Raw genomic sequence first — 20,608 nt, forward strand, 5'->3', positions numbered from 1 at the left:
AGATCACTGGCCACCACTGGCGTGTCCCTGAGAAGGCTGGTGCCCAGTAGAGGCAAGTCGCCTCTGGAGATGAGGTGACAAGTGTGTCAAAGCCACAAGGGAATCAAGAAATGACTCCAACTATGTCTCTCAAGCCTGCTCCTGGCTCAGCCACCTTCCCCACTCTATAAAAAGTATCGCCATCCCAGGACCAAGCTCTACCCTGCTTCGGGTCTCCTGCTTACCTTGTTTCTGGTGAAGATGGCCAGGCCCTTCGTGCTTCAGCGAGGACTCTGTTCTCAAGACCCAGACACAGCATTTGAAACGCATAGAAAAGGCCATTCATGAGCTCCTTTCCCTCAAAGGCAAGGTCTGCAGCCCAGCACCGCTAACTTTGTGTTTTAAGCAGCTACAGATGGTCCAGCCCAGGCCATTATCCACTCCCACTGAACACTGTCCGCTTCCCAGCCTCACCCACCACGCTTTCATACTGAGCCAGCATTCATACTGCGATTGGAGATTTAAAACTTGGCAGGCAAACACAAACGTCCACACGCTGTCCCCTGTCCCCTGGTCCCCTTGGATTATGTGGTGTAGGACAGGTTCGTTGGTATAGGAGTTCACACTAGGGGAGGTCTGCTGAGATATATGTGTGAACAGACACAGCTCCCCTGTTCACACTCCCGCTATACTACTCCTGCTAGGAGGCTATCATTTTTTTTACCTTTTTTTTTTCTTTCTTTTATTGGATTTTTTAAATTTACATTTCAAATGTTATCCCCTTTCCCGGTTTCCCCTCCAGAAACCTGCTATCTCCCCCTGCTTCTCTGAGGGTGCTTCCCCACCCATCCACCCACTCCCTCCCACCTCCCTGCCCTGACATTCCCCTACACTGGGGCATCAAGCCTTGGCAGGACCAAGGGCTTCTCGTCCCATTGATGCCCAGCAAGGCCATCCTCTGCTATATATTCGGATGGAGCCATAGGTCCATCCCTGTGTACTCTTGGAATGGTGGTTTAGTCCCTGGGAGCTCTGGGGGTCTGGTCAGTTGATATCGTTCTTCCTATGGGGTTGCAAACCCCTTCGGCTGCTAGGAAGCTATCTTTCCTGCAGACGGGCCTGCTTTCTCCTGAGAATAAATGCATTCATTCTCTCTCTCTCTCTCTCTCTCTCTCTCTCTCTCTCTCTCTCTCTCTCTCTTCCCCCCCCCCCCTCTTGCTCTCCCTTTGGCCTTCACAAAGCCCGGTCTAAGAATGTAGTAATTTCTGCCTACATGGTAAACAGAGGAGCAGCAGGAACCAGGTAAGGAGCTAGTGAAAGGAATGCCACCCCATCCTGGCACCTGCTGGATCAATGGCTTCCTTTGTCACCTTACCAAAGCTGACTGTACCTCTGGAGTTGACGAAGGGCAGAGAGAAAGGGGCAAGAACCCCTGGGGCCTTGATGGCTCCTCAATGATTCCAACAGGTTGGTCTGATTACTTAGCTATTGTTACCCAAACCCACCTTCTCTGGAATTTTCCACTTGGCTTCTGATTGCTCCATCTCCTGCAGCTCCACGGTTAACTTTTATTCAAGCCAGGATGCTGGATCCATCTGTGTGCACGTAACAAGTAGCATTGTCCTCCGCCATGGCAATCAGCACTAGCATGGATGCTGCCCCAAGGGTTTGCAAGAACATTCCAGTCCAGCCCTCCAACTTCCGGACCAGAGCTCCAAGCATTTGCACAGCAGCCAGGAAAATGTTTCCTTCTGGGAGAAAGCAGATGACCAGTAGAGGATCATGGAGTGAAGGGTTGAGAAGCCTGAGGTGGGTGAAGGGAAGCCGGAAAAGGTTTTGCACCAAGCCTGCACCCCAGGCCAGACAATCAAGACCCTGGAGTTCAAGAAGAAATAAACAAGTCTGTTACCTGCTGACACCAGCCAGCGGTTGGAGGAGTCAGGCTCTGCTCTAGGCAGAGAACAGAACAAAGCCCCGGCCTTCATATGGAAAAGGCAGAGAAACAAGTAAGGTATATGGTTTGAGAATGAGAGAGCTGGCTGTTGGTGTTTAAATCTCAGCCCGGCGCCCAGACAAAGCACACCAAGCCAACATGGTTCCACGTGGAGAGATTTAATGAGAGAAGTAGAAGAGGGGAGAGGCAAAGGAGGCCGGCTATGGGCACGTGGAGGGAAGGGGAGGATGGGGAGAGAAGGGTCAAGGGGAAGAGCAGGGAAGAGAACAAAGAGAAAGCAAGAGGGAGAGGAGGGGGCAAGCAGCCCCCTTTATAGTCGAGCACAGCTGGCTGTTGCCAGGCAACTGTAGGGCGGAGCATACCTTGCTGTTGCCAGGTAGCTATAGGGGTGGAGCTTAGACAGAATACCCACACTCTGGGGTTGGTGGCCCAGTTGGTAAAGCGCATTCCTTGAAAGCACAAGGACCCGAGTTCAAGCCTCAGGACCATTAAAAAAGCCATGTATGGCAGTGTACACTTGTAAGTCCAGAGCTTTAGAGTTGCAGAAAGAGGATCCTTGGGGCTCCCTGGAACTCCAGATTTACCTACTTGGTGAGCTCCAGGCCAGAGTGACCCGTCTCAAAATAAACCATAGATGGTACTTAGTGTCAACATCGCTGTGATGAAACTCCATGACCAAAGGCAACCTGGGGAGGAACGGATTTCTTCGGCTTCCACTTCCACATCGCAGCTCATCTCGAAGGAAGTCAGGACAGGAACTCACACAAGGCAGGAACCTGGAGGCCAGAGCTGATGCAGAGGCCATGGAGGGATGCTGCTTACTGGCTTGCTCCTCGTGGCTTGCTCAGCCTGCTTTCTTGTAGAACTCAGGACCACCAGCCCAGGGATAGAACCACCCACAATAGCCTGGGTCCTCCGCAGTCTATTGCTTTTTTTTTTTCTTTTTTCTTCTTTTTTTCGGAGCTGGGGACCGAACCCAGGGCCTTGCGCTTGCTAGGCAAGCGCTCTACCACTGAGCTAAATCCCCAACCCCTAGTCTATTGCTAATTAAGAAAATTCCCTACAGGCTTGCCGACAGCCTGATCTTATGGAGGCATTTTCTCAATTGAGGTCCCCTCCTCTCTGATGACTTTAGCTTGTGTCAAGTTGACATAAATCTATCTATCACAATACATTAGGAACAAAACCCAAAGTCATCATCCGTACTTCACATGCATGCGCACGCATGTATACACGTACTTGCACACACGTACACACACAAAGAAGGGAGCGGCACGTAGGAGTTGAGTTATGGGTAATAAGAGTGAGCACAGAACTTGCCGGCGAGCATCCGTGGCTTTGGGGATCTGTGGTCAGGGCATTTGTGACCACAGGGAAGGTGGAGCAATAGCTTGCGCTAGAGGCCATTTTGAAAAGGGACCTGAGTTGCTCCCCTGTGCTGGCACCACAGTCTCAGTCTCCCAGACTCCAGAGCCGCAAGAAATAGAATTTTGTTTATAAACCACCCATCACCTGGGGCTGTTACAGGAGCCAGGACTGAGGCATTGCTGAAACACACAAACATGCCATGGTCCACACGGTGCTCTGACTGGGGCCCCTGGGAGAATACATTGGTCAGGTCTCATTACTTCCATGAAATGCCTGATGCCGTCACCTTACAAAGAGAATACATAGGGTTGGGTTGTTGAGATGATCAGAGCCTAAAGTCACTCAGTGCAAAAACTTGATGCTGAATTCAATCTTTGCAACCCACATGAGTGAAAGGAGAGAAGCAGTTCCACAGAGCTGTCCTCTGACCTCCCGTGTGTGCTATGGTATGTACACTTCACACGAATATCATGTATTTATATAAAATAAATGTAGAGGGAAAGGTTGTTCTTTTATGGTTCCGGAGGTCCCCAGTCAAGGTCAGGTGTCACTCTTATTTTAGTTTTTGGAAGACATGATACCTCAAGCCAGTAGTACATGCTTAGAAGCCAGAGGCTTGAGCAGCAGTCTCCCTTAGCTTGTGATCGGCGCCTGCAGGAGCACTCCGTGACTGGATTAACCAGCTTCTCTAATGGAGCAGAACTGAACGGGTTAGTAGATTGGCTTACAGGCTGTGGTCCCTGTCATGCAACAGTGGCTGTCTCATATTGGAGAGGCAGGGAAGCCAGTAGTTGTCCAGTCCATGCGGCTGGGTGTCTCAGTTGATCCCAACTGGTTCCAAAGACACAGAGCAACAGTCTCAACTTGTGGGTCTCAATCCCCAAAAGACCATCACAAAACACAGATACTAACAGTATCGTTCATAACAGTAGCAAAATTAACAGTTATGAAGTAGCAGCGGAAATAATTTAATGGTTGGGGCTCACCACAACATGAGGAGCTGTATTAAAGGGTCGCAGCATCAGGAAGGTGGAGAACCGCTGGCCTAGAGGACTCCTACAGAGTTACTGGTCTTCAGTATAAACTGGAATCCTGTTGCTGGTTCTGATATGGGCAAAGGAATGCTGCAGCTGCAGAGTAGATGAACGTGCCAGGGAGAGTGGGAGCAAGCAGGCAAAATGCAGATTCTTGCTTCTATGCCTTTTGTCTGGGGTTTACCCTTTCACACAGATTTAGGGTGCATCTCCCTGCTTCAGATAATCTGATGAAGGGATTCCTTCACAGGAGTGCCCAGCGCCTTGGGCTTTAGTGGATTCCACGTGCAGTGAAGTTGACAACCAAGATCAGCCAGCAGAGTGACACAAAATCATTGCAGAAAACACCCAGCAGCAGTGTCAGCCTGCTTATCTGTCTCACCGGGATCTTGTTGATCCTGTTCCTTGCTTTGCAAACCAACTGTGTGGAACTTAGGGTGGAGGTAGCCTCTCCATCCAGAAAGGCAGAAGATGAACCAGGCAATGCCAGCAGCCCCGGGTGCTTGGGGTCTGGCACTGTAGGGACGGCTCCTGGCAAAGCTGCTCTTTACCAAGCCCCTCAACAACGTTCCCACACATCTGCTCAAGCCCCACATCCCATGTGCTTAGAGTGAACTTCAGTCTGAGAGGGCAGGCCAGCACCTCGGCAGGCAACCAGGACAGCGTCAACGCAATGTGCCTGATGACAGATCTGTCACGGTCCATCCCACTGGTGTCAGGTGCTTCTGGGAGCCAGGTTGGAGAAGGGAACCTTGAGGCGGTGCCTGGATCCATAAACTCCTGCCCCTAGTCCCCTGTACTCATGCCTGGAGAGGTCCAGTATCCTGTGGAGTTGGGCAGCTGTCAGGGGCCCTCCATTTCTCATTCCTTCCTACTAGGAGGGAGAGTGTGTGTTAGACCTGTGTTCCTGTTCTACCTTCTCCTCTTAGGGGGTCCATAGGAGACCCTAGCAGGGGAGGAAAATAAGGTTGAGAAGAACACCCCTTACTTCCACAGTTAGAGAACACGCCCTGTGGAAGGTCAGAGCGGGAGCCATCCTGCAGGGGGCAGTGTGGTACTAGAAACAGTGAAAAGAGTCAGACATCTCACCCCACCCCACCCCATCACATGAATTTCAGCATCCGGCCTTTGTGAGGCCAAGACCCAGCCTGTTCGAATGCAGGCAGCAGAAGCCATGAGGTGACTTTTATACCTTGCTGTCGTTTGCGTGGCCTCACAGGGGGAAGCTGTTAAACTTTGCAGAGGTCCCCACAGGGCAACCTAACTGAGCTGGGGTCCTAACTAGAGACCATGGACTGAGCCCGGTTACCCAGGCATTTTCCCGATTATAACCAGAGAAAAAGGCCCAAGTCCCTGTGTGCTTCTATGTGTAGTTCGGTGATTCCTTAACGTTGTTACACCGTAGAGCAATAATCAGGAAAAGAAGTCAAGTCCTCTCAGGATGCCCCAGAGCCCTTCAGCCTACATTGTCATGAAATCCATTCTACCCAACTGCCCACAAGGACAGTGATAGTGAATTAGGCTCTGCTTTGGCTTGACTGAATGGAAAGATCTACTCAGAGGCTGCTGACCACGGGGATGGGGAAGGAAGGGGCCTGCATCAGACGTGGCTGTCAATCTGCTCTGAAGGGCACCCACATTCAATAGCTCACACCCGACCCCTAGCCCAGTCTGCCAGGACCCCTTCCCTGTCTTCTTGCCCACCTTGGGCCATCCTTTCCCATAAGGCAAAGGCCTCAAAGGGTCAAGACAATATGGTCACCCTCTGTTTAGGTTTAGGCCTGGGGGGGATAATCTGGCCACGCCCACCTGCGCAGCCTCCTTTCTGTCAGCTTCCGGAGCTCGGTGCTTCTCAACCTTCCTTATGCTAAGTGCATATGCAACCCTTTAGGTACAGTTCCTCATGTTGTGGTGACCCCCCCCAACCACAAAATTATCTTTATTGCTGTTTCATAACTATAATTTTACTACTGTTTTTCTGCTGTGAAAGACACCCACCCCCAGGGGTTGTGACCCACAGGTTAAGTACTGCTGCTGTAAAGGGACGGCAACCCCCACCCCCAGGAGCCTGTCTGTACACTGCACTCCCCCAACGGTGTCTATGCTCTGCAAACACCCTCAATGGTGTCTGTACACTGCACTCCCCCAACGGTGTCTGTACACTGCAAACCCCCCCAATGGTGTCTGTACACTGCAACGCCCCCCCTCAACAGACTCCCCAGGTGCTGGGATTAGATAGCAGGTTCCTCAATAGGCCCAGGCTACCAGACACCAGAAGTCATCAGGCTGCTATGGCAACACAGTCTCCACCTGTATAATGCTATACCTTAACTAAAAGTTCTCCTCCTCCATGGTACCTAGCCCACCCCCTTCCACTCAGTGCAGGATTACCTCTCTTCCCCCTGACCTCTGGGAACTGGGAACAGCATGTCTGCAGGCCTGCACTGTGAACTGAGCATCGATTACACGGTGTAACCCTTTTCCTTCGAAACCTATGAGAAGAAGGCAACTCACCACACTCTGCCCTGTGGGAGTGAACCCTCCTCGTGTGAGTATGAACCCTCCTCACATGGGTGTGAACCCTCCTCACAGTTCCTGCCATACTGTTGTCCCCATGTGAACGAATCTCTTACCCAAGGATGATACATCTCAGTGTCCCCCTTCATCCCCAAATCCAAGATCTTTCCTTGCTCGGCCATCACCTGTCTGAACTACTCTGTGGCATTTGGGACCCCAGAATTCTGTGAGTCCCCTCTGTGCATTTAACAGGGCTCTGCCACAAGGGTCTACACCCTTAGGCCCCAGGGAAGTACCTACAGAGGACACTTGGTGACGCTCAGAGGTACATGGTAAGTGACTATCTTGGGGGCTTTGGGGAAGATATGGAGAGGCAGCTCCATCCATCTGTGCATTGTCCCTCGGTTTCCTCCAAACATCCCACTGCCATCCTGAGATAAGAGGGACCACAGATATAAGAGGCCTCAGTGGCCACAGAGTTATACAGGGTTCACCGTGGAAGCAGCCAACTCTGGGTCAGCCAGGGCCAATGTCCAGCTGCATCTACCTCCAAGCACATGCCTGCCATGACTACTCTGTGCAGAGGCAGGGGCATGCCTCTCTCCTTGCCTTCCAGTGCTGGGCTCGATTTGTCTCCCACCCTAGCCCTGACCTTGGGCAGCAGACATAACCTCCCCGCCTTGTTCTTTATCAACATCATGAAGACAGGAATGGCTCTGTGACAGAATGCAAAAGGCTTTTTCAGAAGGTCAAGGTCCTAATCGTTTAGGCAATGCGTCATCATCCACTTAAAGGGATGCATAGACTTCAGTTAAGGACCTAGAATGGAAGGTGACCCTGGTCTCTCCAGATTGACAGGGACCTCATAAGGTCAAGTGAATGACAAGAGACATGCTCCAAAGCAGAGGCAGAGGCAGAGAGACAGAGAGGCAGAGGGGCAGAGGCAGAGGCAGAGAGACAGAGAGGCAGAGGGGCAGAGGCAGAGGCAGAGAGACAGAGAGGCAGAGGGGCAGAGAGAGGCAGAGAGGCAGAGAGAGGCAGAGAGAGAGAGAGGCAGAGAGAGAGAGGCAGAGAGAGAGGCAGAGAGAGAGGCAGAGAGAGAGAGGCAGAGAGAGAGGCAGAGAGAGAGGCAGAGAGAGAGAGGCAGAGAGAGAGAGGCAGAGAGAGAGAGAGGCAGAGAGAGAGAGAGGCAGAGAGAGAGGCAGGGAGGGAGAGGCAGGGAGAGAGAGGCAGAGGCAGAGAGGCAGAGGCAGAGAGGCAGAAAGAGGCAGAGAGAGAGAGAGGCAGAGAGAGAGAGAGAGAGAGAGAGAGGCAGAGAGAGAGAGGCAGAGAGAGGCAGAGAGAGAGAGAGGCAGAGAGAGAGGCAGAGAGAGAGAGGCAGAGAGAGAGGCAGAGAGAGAGAGGCAGAGAGAGAGAGAGAGGCAGAGAGAGGCAGGGAGGGAGAGGCAAAGAGAGAGAGAGAGGCAGAGACAGGCAGAGAGGCAGAGAGAGAGGCAGAGAGAGAGAGAGGCAGAGGCAGAGAGAGAGGCAGAGAGGGAGAGGCAAAGAGAGAGAGAGAGGCAGAGACAGGCAGAGAGGTAGAGAGAGGCAGAGAGAGGCAGAGAGAGGCAGACAAGCAGACAGTCAGAGAGGCAGAGGCAGGAGGAAGGAAGCAGAGGAGGGAGAGATTACTAAGGGTTACAGAAGACCTGGAGTCTCCCCCAGCGATGCCTGAAATCCCGAAAGCCCAGGCTGGCCTTGCCTTGAGCCTAGGACTTTCTTGACTCTTGCTCCCAGAATTGCAAGATAATAGATGTTGACCTAAGATGCTCAGTCTGTGCTGACTTGAGTTACAGCATCAGTGTGGACCCACACTGGCTGTGAGGGGCCAGTGGCTGCTACCTTGCAAGTGCCAGGCAGAACTCAATCACTCTCCCACAAAGTCCCTGAAGAGGATTCCCCCACCTCCACCTCCCTTACTCTCCCTCTGGCCCCAGGATGACTGCAGTACCGGAAGGCTGGGGAGAGAGTAAGGATGACCTATGACTGTTCACAAGGGACAGAGGCCAGTAGGAGCCATGTGGTAGAGATCAGAGTAATTACATCCTGGCCCCTTTCCGGACTTGCCCTACCTTGGAGGAACCAGTGGCACACAGAATACATTAACTACAACTCCGGATCCCAGCCCCAGGCTCCAGAGCAGAAGCTGGGGAAAGCACAAACGACCTCAGACAAACTGTCAGCAGCCCACAGACCAGGCTAAACCCTACCTACAACATGGAGACACACAGGGGCAGCCAGTCACCCTCCACACACTACCCTTGTCTGGCCCGTCCCCCGCTCCCGAGTCTCATTCCTCTGTGATCCTCTGCAGCTCACTTTTCCTCCAGGAGACTGGACTTCAGGTTATCCCAGCAGCCACTAAGAGAGTCATTGCACCTTTCTGAGCCTCCATTCTCAGCTATGGAATGGATTGCGTACACCGGCTGGCACAGGCAGCCTGCCGGGTCTTGAACAGCCTGGAACGCATCAAAGGCAAATGCCATCTTTCTTCCTTTGGCGGGACCAGCACACTTCCAGGAAGAGGCTTTGGGAAAGTGCTTCGTTTCCTCCCAGTCCTTTACCGAGTGTGTGACACTTGTAAAGAGACAGAGCTTGCGGGGTTGGGAATTTAGCTCAGTGGTAGAGCGCTTGCCTAGCAAACGCAAGGCCCTGGGTTTGGTCCCCAGCTCCGAAAAAAAGAAAAAGAAAAAAAAAAAAGAGGTAGAGCTTGCAACTGCAAACCACCACATATAATGCCCTAAGAAGTGTAGGAGGAAGCCAAGTGGTGGCAGCACACGCCTTTCATCCCTGCACTTGGAAGGCAGAGGCAAGCAGGTCTCTGAATTCGAGAGCCAGCCTTGTCTACAGGGTGAATTCCAGGACAGCCAGAGCTACACAGAGAAACCCTGCCTTGAAAAACACCAAAAACAAAACCGACTCTGAGTCTCAACTATGTTTGTGACCCCCAAGATCCAACGACCTCATCCAATCAACAAAAATGCCTTGAGTGCCTACTGTGCGCTAAGCAGGGAAACAACTTTCTTCTTACTCTGTTTCCAATGGAGCAAGACCACTGTACTGGGAATCTAGAGGCACAGCCAGCATGTTACAGACATCAGCTCTTTGTGCGTGTGATCAGAAAACAGATGAAGCTTTACTGAAAGCAACTGATTCTCTCTGGGGAGCTAGTGCCATTGTTAATTCAAGGGCATGATGGGAAAATGACTCCCCAGCAGGAAGGTTGGGGCTCAGGGAAGGTATCCTGTCTCCTGCATACTGTGTGAGTCTCTAACCAGCTTGTGGATAAGTAAACCTCAAACCAATAGGGCCCCTATGCCCGTGCCAATCTAGGTGGCTTCTAGCTTGAAAAGCACAAATAGGGATTCCTCTGGGCCACAAGCCATCCCCCCCCACCCCCCGTGCAAATGCTCAGTGTGGAGTGGAGAAACCAATAGTCACCATGAGAACCGAGGAGAAAGCCTCCACTGACTCTCTGCCCAGGACTTTAAAGAAAGAAAAAGCAGCTGGCCGGGGACGGGGGCATAACGCACCAAGGGGAGTCTCTGATCAGACTGTGGAGTGCTCCAATAAGAACCTGCCATGAAGCCCCAATAGGCAAATTGCCAACAGAAGCTGAGAACACAAACTGAGGGGTGAGCCCCATGACCTCTCAGCCCTTTCAACAGCTGAGAGTCCCAGAAAAACTGCTAGCCAGAATCTTATACCCTGCCGTCTTGACACAGGAAAGGGAGACGAGAGAGGGTCCCAAAGAAGGGGAAAGGGAGAAAGGCCCGAGGGCATGACCCAGAAGAATGTGGGATTCACTCAGAACAAGCAGCGGTTCCTGGAAAGGCCCAGTACTGAAATGGCTTTCTCGAGGTGGCTTCTAGAGAGGACCTGAGAGCCACCTGCTTTACTGGCTACCTGGTCACTGATTTATCAGTGAGGTAAGGCAGTGGGGACAAGCACAAGTGACACCTGTGGTCTCAAGCTCCACTCAGGAGAGCAACAAGCATCCGCGTGTTATCCTGGTTTCATTTCTGTCGCCGTGATAAACGCCCTGACAAATGCAACTTGGGGGTCATTTGGCTTACAATGCAAGGTTACAGCCTATCGTGTCAGGGAAGTCAAGGTAGAAACCAGGGACAGCTAGTCACATCACATCCAAGAGCAAGGAGGACTAATCGCACGCATGCCTACTGCTCAGCTCAGTTTCTCTCTTTCCATATAGTCCCGGGCCCAAGCCTAGGGGATGGTGCCACCCACATTCAGAGTAAGGTTTCCCATACAGTTGGGGACACAGACCCAGGGGATGGTATCTGCCACATTTGGGGTAGGGTTCTCAATCCCATAAGGAAAACCTCACACAGATAGACTCCCTCACTGAGACTTTCTATTCAGATGATTCTAGATTGTGACAATTTGATAATTAAAACCAAGCACCCACATGTGGTTTATTAGCAGGTGTTAAGGTCAACAAGCAGGGTGTAGGGATGAGGCAAGTTAAAGACTTTCTTCCACAAAGACTTAGGGGTGCCCTTTGTTAATAGTCAGATCATGGACACCAAGACAAAAACGATTTGGGGAATAGAGAGGTAGGTAGTTCAGTAGGTAGACTGCTTGCCTAACAAGCATGAGGCCCGGGGTTCAGTCCTCAGCATTGGATAAACCTGGTGTGGTGGTGTATGTCTGTGGCCCCAGCACTCGGAGCTGGAAGATCAGGACTTCGAGGTCATCTTTAGCTGTGGACCGAACTCAAGGCCAGCCTGAGATGCATGAGACCCTGGCTTAAAATTAACAAGATGATGAAGATGGTGGTGGTGATGATGATGATGATAATGATGATGATGATATTAGTAATAGTAATAGGTGGTGGTGGTGATGATGATGATGAGAGGTGGCGGCGGCGGCGGCGGCGGCGGCGATGATGATGATGATGATGATGACGACAGTGCCAGCGAGAAGACAGTCACATGCTGTTCTTGCAGAGGACCAGAATTCAGTCCCCAGCACCCACAACGGGCACTTCACAAACACAACTCCAGCATCAGGAGATCTGAAGCCCTCTTCTGGCCTCCATAGATACCCACATGGAGTCACATACACATAGTTAAAAATAAAAAATAGGTCTTTAAAAAAATTTTTTAAAAATGTACAAAGATAGATTATGTTCTTAGGAATGCTTTTAAAAGTCCACATTAGTACCTCCAAAAGATCATGATGGATAAAATATTAAAATTTTAAATAATATAGAGAAGCATTTGGCAGCAGGTCTGGGTCTCTGGCTAAGTGACCAGGTCATTGAACAGTGATGCCTGACTCACTGACCAGCTGGGAAGACCCCAGGAAAGGGGACACACACCTTCCAGGATTCATAAACGTTTGTTTCAAGAAAAAGAGTAGAAAACGTGTATTGGTAAGTTTGACATCTTAAAAAAAAATGGCGGGTTGGCATGGCTGGAGAGACCGGCTCAGTGGTTAAGATTACTGGCTGCTCTTCCACGGGACCCGGGTTCAGTTCTCAGCACCCTTATTGGGTTGACTCCAGGGGATCTGACGCTCTCTCCTGGTAGCTGTGAGTACTGCCCTATGTGGCATGCATATACAGACATACATACAGACATATACATATACATCATATAAATCAATCATATATATCATATACATCATACACACATACATATACACATGCTTTTTAAAAATATTTGTTAGAAGATTTAAGCCCACGTGAGAATTAATAAACCATAAAAAGAATCAAAATAATGAAATTTCATAGAAATACGTAAATGTGCCCAAATATTCGAAAACAGAAGTCCACAGCATGTTCAGTAGCGTCATTAATGAGACCGGGAGAAGAATCAGGAAATGAATTTGAACAGCAACTTTTGTTCTGTTTTGTTAATTTTTTTTTCCAAGACAAGGTCTCTGTGTAGCCCCGGCTGTCCTAGAACTCACTCTGCAGACCAAGCTGGCTTCAAACTCAGAAATCTGCCTGTTGCTGCCTCCCAAGTGCTGGGGTTGTTGTTGTTGTGTTTGTTTGTTTTGCTTTTTTGTTGCGTTTGTTGTGATGTTCCAAAGTACAGGCTCAGTATCCCTCACCTGAAAGACCTGAGACAAGAAATGTCCCAGGAGCATCTGCCCTTCCCTCAGAGACGCCTTCAGGCATCTAAGCAGGCAAGACCCAGGTGGCTCATTTACTGTATGCGCACAGCCAGGAATTCCAGACCGTTTCTGCAGCATGCCTGTGTTTTCAATGCAAACGGTCAAGGGTGGACTGTTTTCCTCATAGCGATAAGCGGTGCTCACAGAGCTTCAGCTGGGGCTGAGAGAAGGCTCGGCCCTTAAAAGCTACTCTGGGTCACAACAGATGTGACTTCCAACAACACAAAACTGTCAAAGCTTTTGTCCCATGCAATAAAGAGAAAAGTGGCCTCTTAATAAGTGTGTTTACGGGCTGGAGAGATAGCTCTTCCAGAGGTCTTGAGTTCAATTCCCAGCAACCACAACCTCTGTAATGAGATCTGATTGCCCTCTTCTGGTATGTCTGAAGACAGCTACAGTGTACTTATAATAAATAAATAAATCTTTAAAAAGAGAGAGAGAGAGCCCAAACCTCCAAATTTGTTCAAAACGGAGGCTTGGTAGCAGGAGCTCGACATCAGAACACCATCAGAACAGATAAGGGAGGAGCTGGTCTTTGACATTTCCTGGCTAGCAAGACTAGCCTTCTTTACGAGTTCCAGGCAGAGTGAGTCTCACTCTGGGACTTTCGGGGGCGCTTGGAGGGTGGGGGATGGGGGATGGTTCATCAGTTAAGATCACTCACTGGCTGCTCTTCAGAAGACCCAGGTTTGATTCCCAACATCCACATGGTAACTCTAGCTCCATGGGATTTGGCGCCCTCTTCTGGTCTCTTCAGGTACTGCCTGCACGTGATGCACATGCATGTGGACAAAACAGACATACGTGTTGAAAGAAAGAAAGAAAGAAAGAAAGAAAGAAAGAAAGAAAGAAAGAAAAAAGAAAAAAGCAAGCTGACCCGGGTGACTGCAGTCCAGGGCCAGCATGAGCTACATCAAGGCTTTGTCTCAAAAGTAGAAATTAAGACACACAGACATCCCAGGAATATATACTACATAAAAAGACTTTGGGAAGGTGAGAGTTTGCAACCCAAGGAGAGAAACCTTGGAAGCAGCCTTGTCTCCAGGCTTCCGTCCTCCAGGATTAGGTGCAAATGAATTGTCCACCCAGCACATGGTGTTTCTGGATAGCAGCCCCAGCAAACCAATACACATCTCTATGCTAAAAATAAAACTCCCAAATCCAAGTTCCCAGCCTCCACTGCCAATCTGGGTGTCCCTGCTAAAACAATTACTGCCTACCCACCGCTGCAATCAGACCCCTCGTAAGTCTCAACAGAGAAGCTGGTAGAGTACACTGCTGGTGTGAGGGTCTGTCTGCCTCTGAGAGGAGGAGACTCTTAGCAGCCCGTTTGCACCATGCTGAGAACATTTTTAAGGCTGCAGGGACCTGCAGAGTGCTCCCTGGGGAGGGCTAGTCGTGTTGCCTTGCCTTATTAGGAGAGTCTGCATGTCTTAAGAATGCTCGGTTGCAATATTCCAACCCCAAATCTGGCCACGCAAACATAGCAGACTGCAATAAACATTTATGACTTAACAGACTTGAGTCAACCACATTCTAACAACAACAATAAAAAATGCCACTCAAGCTCAAATAGAGTTGGTCAGGTGACTTTGCATGCTAACTGCCCCCCCTACACACACACACACACACACACACACACACACACACAGGGAGGAGGTGGTAAGGCTTAGGTTTTGACCCATGTCAGGGTGGAGATATGCTGTACAATTCACACAAGGGGCTGGAAAAAAACAGCATGCTATCCCATACCAGTGCCTTTCTAGCTTTATTAGAGTCTTTAGGGCAAGGAGGAAGTCTGATGGTAACTGGATCAAAGAAACTCAGGGGCTGGCTGAGGACTTCTCATTCCCAATGTCTTTACAATTAGGTCTTTGATGTCATCAATAGTAAAAGGCCTCTATGCACACACACACACACTCATGTACACCTGCATACATACGCATCACACAAACATTTTATACACACATATACACACATGCGCACACATACACATGTACACCTGCATACACATCACACATATTATACACACACATACATACATTTACACGTGCAGACACATGGCACACACACACACACACACACACGCACACTCACAGACACACACACACACCAAATAATTAAACCCACACATTCTACTCAGACGTATATGTAACCAAGTGAAAGCAACAGAAATAAAAAAGTTCCAGAGACCAAAAGAAGGTTAAAAAAAAACAAGTCAGAGCCCAATGAAACTCAAATTTACTACGGTAATCAGCCAGGCAGAAATGAAACTTTTCGAAAGAAATTCCTGAGTCCCTCAGTCTGACTATCGGACTACTGAAACTGTGAACCCCAAAGAAATGGGACTGACCCCAAGAATCTGGTAGTGGGAAGAGGGAAAGGCCCCAGGCAGGTGGAACTTGTTTTCTGAAAGGCGATGTACACAGCACACGGCCCTCCCAAGGGAAGAGCAGCTCAATGGTGGGTGGGGCCCGCACCTTGGCAGGCTCTGCCTACGCATGCTTTCCTCTGTTCCTGCGACTCTTTTGACTGGCTTATCGAGGAGTGATGGGCGGATCTGCGTTGTGAGTTTCAAGTTTGAAAGTGCGGTTGAGATTGTGAATAAAACATCAGGCTTCCGTGGCACAAACCTATCTCCACAAGACGCAGGTCCCAGTGAAGAAGAGACAGAAAGACTCTAAGAGTCAGGGGTCATAAAGGACTCCTGACAAGGGGTGTCTTCTGGCCACCACAGGACTCTCGGCAGCTGCGGCTGACTGCACAGTCGACCGCCACCTCTGGTGGGGGAGGAGCACAGGGTTCCCCACCCCTAGGTGAGGATCTATTAGTAGCCGATGGCTCTGGAGTTATGAGCGTCTCAAATAACTAATAAAATGTAACAAAATCCATCTACTAGAGAAATCAGAACAACATAAAAAAATAATACTATTAAGAGTCCATAAATACGGGGTTGGGGATTTAGCTCAGTGGTAGAGCGCAAGGCCCTGGGTTCGGTCCCCAGCTCCGAAAAAAAGAAAAAAAAAAAAGAGTCCATAAATACGCGAGTGATTCGAATCTTCACTCTGGGTGAAGAAAAACCTTTATGAGGCATGGAATCTCACAGAATTATAAAATAAACGTACCTCGGGTGCCCAGAGGGGTCAAAGGAGGCATCACACTTTGCTCAGGGAAGACGTAATGAAAGGAGGCGGAAACTGTACCAAGTTGATATATAAAAGGAGAAAAGAAGACAGGAAGGGAGGAATCTCCCCAAACGCTTTGGAGGAAGCAAGGCTAGCCCCGGCCTGGTTTGGGGACCTCTGACAGTGTCCGTGGTCTTCAGCTGCCCAGATCCGGTCGACTTAGGCAGCAGCGTCTTCAACTTCTGCCCTTGTGACTGGACTGCACCATGCCTGGGAAGGCTCTCCCTGCCTCTACGTGCGTCGGTGAGTAAAACAAACACACAGATTAAGTCCTTACAGTGATAGGCCATAAAGGCATTTAATTGGCAATGATTATTTTCCGTACATATAACTTTACCATCTGCTGATGCCCAGAGCAGATCTGCACACTAATGGGATGGATTGTTCATTGATTTTCACATAAGGAATTAATTCTTGGCTGGAAATTTGGTCCCGCAGAGTGCAGTTCAGCAATGAGTCAGGCTTTGTGTTCACACAAACCAGTGCTGAGAGCCCCTCTTCCCATAAATACACAGCACAAAATGACAAAAGGATAATTTCAGGACACGTTGGAAGTTCTGTCCTAATCCCAGGCATTTGAAGTTTCGTTGTTGTTGTTGTTATTGTTGTTGTTGTTGTTTTTAATAAAATTCAAGTTAGCAACTCAAAGAGTTATTCTTAAAACCAAATATTCGGGGTTGGGGATTTAGCTCAGTGGTAGAGCGCTTGCCGAGCAAGTGCAAGGCCCTGGGTTCGGTCCCCAGCTCCGAAAAAAAGAAAAAGAAAAAAACAAACAAACAAATATTCTAGCACAAAACAGTCATGAGAACAGACTAATGTGTCACTTTTGTGCAGAGTCATAGCGGTAGGGACATCTCAGAAGTCCTTTCTGTAATTAAACCATTAGTTTTCCGTAAGAGCATAAAACTTTGCCGCAGGGTGTAAACAATGCGGTTCCCAGCACACAGTAATCTCGGACAGGATCCCAAGTGTTGCAGACAGAGTTTGCCAGCGTGGTGCAGCATGATGAAGTGCTGTGTAAAGCGTGCACGTTGTGTGCTCAGAACCGAGGCTGCAGTGAGGTCACACGGTGACACGTGGAGATCACTGCCAGCAATGCCCTGGATTCCTTGCATGGTTGGTTTTGAATTCATTTGGGGTCCTTGGGTATTCAGAAACTTCTCGGTGTTACCAATATCTCTAAAGCTCCCACATTCACTTACAGGGCACCTCATGACAGGTCATACCCTACAGTTTAAAGAGCAGGGTGACAAAGGACCAAAGTAGAATCATCCCACACAGTGGCCCGATTTTCCACAGAGCTTCCCCCTGCAGTTTCTTCCACAAGGTGTCTTTTCAAACAGTGGTGTTGTAGAAATGTTTAAATTTCAATCAAGGGCTTCTACCCTGCCTTTGATTGATTATTCAATTCCCAGATTAAAAAAAAAAAAAAAACGTGCTCGACCTTTAATTTCTAATAAGCCTTCATCAGCACCAAAGCTTTCAGGTATCTACCTTCTATGCTATTGAAATCTACTTTCCTATTGATAACTCCAGGTTATTTCCTACTATGTTCCGTCTGGGCTGCTCCAAACTCCAATTGGCCAGCCCTCACTGCCATGATTTTACCCCATAGCGTCTTCTCCTCTCTCCACTCTCCTCCCCCCACCCCCAACCCCGTGGTCTCTCCTCCAACCCCAAGCCCAGGAACACCAAACTCCACCTATGTCTCTTCTGCCCAGCGATTGGCTGTTGGCATCTTTGTTTAACCAATAGCTTTAAATTAGGAAACAAGGTCACATTGTACGTGCAGATTCTTCCGTTCCTGGGAGCAGCGGGCCTTGAGGGGCCAGTATTGGTCCTTAGAATACGTAGCAAAAGATCAAACCTCAACATGGCGGTGAAGGAACTCACCAGCTAAGACAAGAAAAAGAACTCTTAGCCATCCGCGGCATAAATACAGTCGTATTAAATGAATCATGGAACTAAAAGCTAAGATCATAAAACTTCAGAAGAGATCAGGAGATAAGATCCCAGGAGCCTACATGGGCAAAATGTAAGACAAAATAAAAGCACCAAACATAAAAGGAAAAAATGGGTTGGGTTTCATTCAAATCCAGAATTTCAGCTCTCCAAAGGGTACCATTAAGATCCGGAGAGATGACTCGGCAGAAAAAGAAACCTGCTGTCAAGCTGCATGACCTGGGTTTAATTTCTGGGATCTGCACAGTAGAAGGAGAGAACTCCTGAGAGCTGTCCTCTGACATCCACGTGTATGTGACAGCATGAGCACACACGCACATGCACACACACACAACACACACACACTCACATGCACATATGCACACATGCACACACTGTCCTCTGACATCCACATGAACACACACACATACACACATACAACTCAGGACAAAACAAACCTTCAAAGGGTCAGCATGAGGCATATACTTAGGATATACTTAGGACTCCTTGGGATGTAAGTGGTGTGCCAAGAGTACACAATGGGTCTTTACTGTTGCTGTCTCCTTCCAGGGTTGCATCTGCCTTTCAAAGCAGACTTCAGACTGCAAGCTGTGACTGCCCCATTCCACCCAGGAGGTCTCAAAACCCTGCTAGATAACCAGTCCACTGCATGAATTCTCTCTGTGGAAATGTGCTAACCCAGCGATTGATGAGAGGTAGTTAGTCTAAGATTCTGAGAGGGAGGGGAAATGGGTGTACCATTTTGATGGTCAGGACAGTGAGGGCCATGGCAAATCCCTCATTTAGAGAGCCTAAATTGAGGTAGAGACTGTGATCATTTTTGCCTTCTACTCTTCATCCCCCTTTATCCCATTTTATGTCAAGGCCCAGAGAAGTTGAGTAACTCCCCTAAGGCCACTGTGGTGGTTTGAATAGGACTGACCACCATAGACGCATGTGTTTGAATGCTTGCCCCATAAGGAATGGTACTATTGTGCCTTGTCATAGTGGGTGTGGCCTTGTTGGGGGAAGTGCGTCATTGTGGGGGGCTGGGCTTTGAGGGCTGAGGCTTTATATGCTGAAGCCACGCCCAGTGTACATAGACTCACAGTTGCTCCCACCGCCTGTGGATCCAGATGTAGAACTCTCAGCTCCTTTCTCCAGCACCGTTAAGATAACGGAGTGAACCTCAGAAACTGTTTCTGTTTTCCTTTACAGGAGTTGCCATGGTCATGGCGTCTCTTTACAGCAATAGAATGCTTAAGATAGCCACCCAGCCAGCAAATGGCACAGGCTGCTGGACTCCAATTTCAAACTGCTTTCACAACAAAACCTCCATGTTACTCTTTGGGCATTTCCAACATCTTAGAATGTGTAATTTACTCTTTCCCCTACAATTTGATACCCTGAGAGGATGAGCTCATGGTGAAACAGGAAGTCCTCAAGCAATGGATACTTCTGAGGCAATTCCAAATGTGACATAATTTCTAAACAGAATAGAAGTCCACATCCTTTGGGCAGCGTAGGAGGGTTGAGAATGTCTCCAAGATATATTACTCTGAATGGCTCAGGAAACAAAGCATAAAAATGGGCTATGCAGGCCATTCCCTAAGAGCTGATGGGAGTCCAGGCTCTCTTTTCTGGATTCATCCAGGACATATGTGATGGCCAAAGCAGTTTCACAAGAGAGGAAGGGGAGATACCCTCTCTACAAAGGCTGAACATTCAGGCAACTGGTTCCTGTATTGTGATCCCAGATACAATTGGATACATGGACACCTCCTCCCCCACCATGTTTAGAAACTTTATCAGTCCATTCCCAAAGCAAGTCAGCTTGGAGCTGTGACAGGTGTCACGTAAGGTTGATGGCCACCAAGGGAGCTTTATTGTTTCTGAGATCTCAAGGAGAAGTTGAAGCCCTGGAACTAGGCTCACTCAAAGCAGTTGGGTGGTGATTGCCCAGCCTAGCAATGGGTCTGGGCATGAGTAATGAGGAGCCTGGAAAAGCTCACATATACATTGACAAAGGGAAGAAGTGACCACACAGGCCAGAGAGGGCTGCAGCTCCCTGAACTAAACTGATACAATGTTGCACCTTCAAACTTGAATGAGTCTGTAAACGGAGTGGATCCCACACCTGTCCAATCACAGCACTCCCCTGCAGGGTCAGGGCATGCTCCACCTGTCTGTGGGAGGAGCCTGATGCTATTGTAGACCTTGGTGAGATGTTTGAATCTGAGTACCAGGTAACCGTGGTGTTCAGGAATGGACACCGTGGGCGCAGGTGCCCAGGGCCTCTCAGTTTCTCTCAGTTGCACAGCTAGGGAGAATATTTGGAAAAGAGGACACACTCTTCTTGGTAGATGTGGTGATTAGTTTCAAGGGTGATCGGTTTCTTAGTGTGCCTCTTCTGCAGTTACAGATGAGCACGGTCTCTGACCCCATGT

Source organism: Rattus norvegicus, chromosome 6, assembly GCF_036323735.1.
Source record: "Rattus norvegicus strain BN/NHsdMcwi chromosome 6, GRCr8, whole genome shotgun sequence".
Taxonomy (NCBI): Eukaryota; Metazoa; Chordata; class Mammalia; order Rodentia; family Muridae; genus Rattus; species Rattus norvegicus.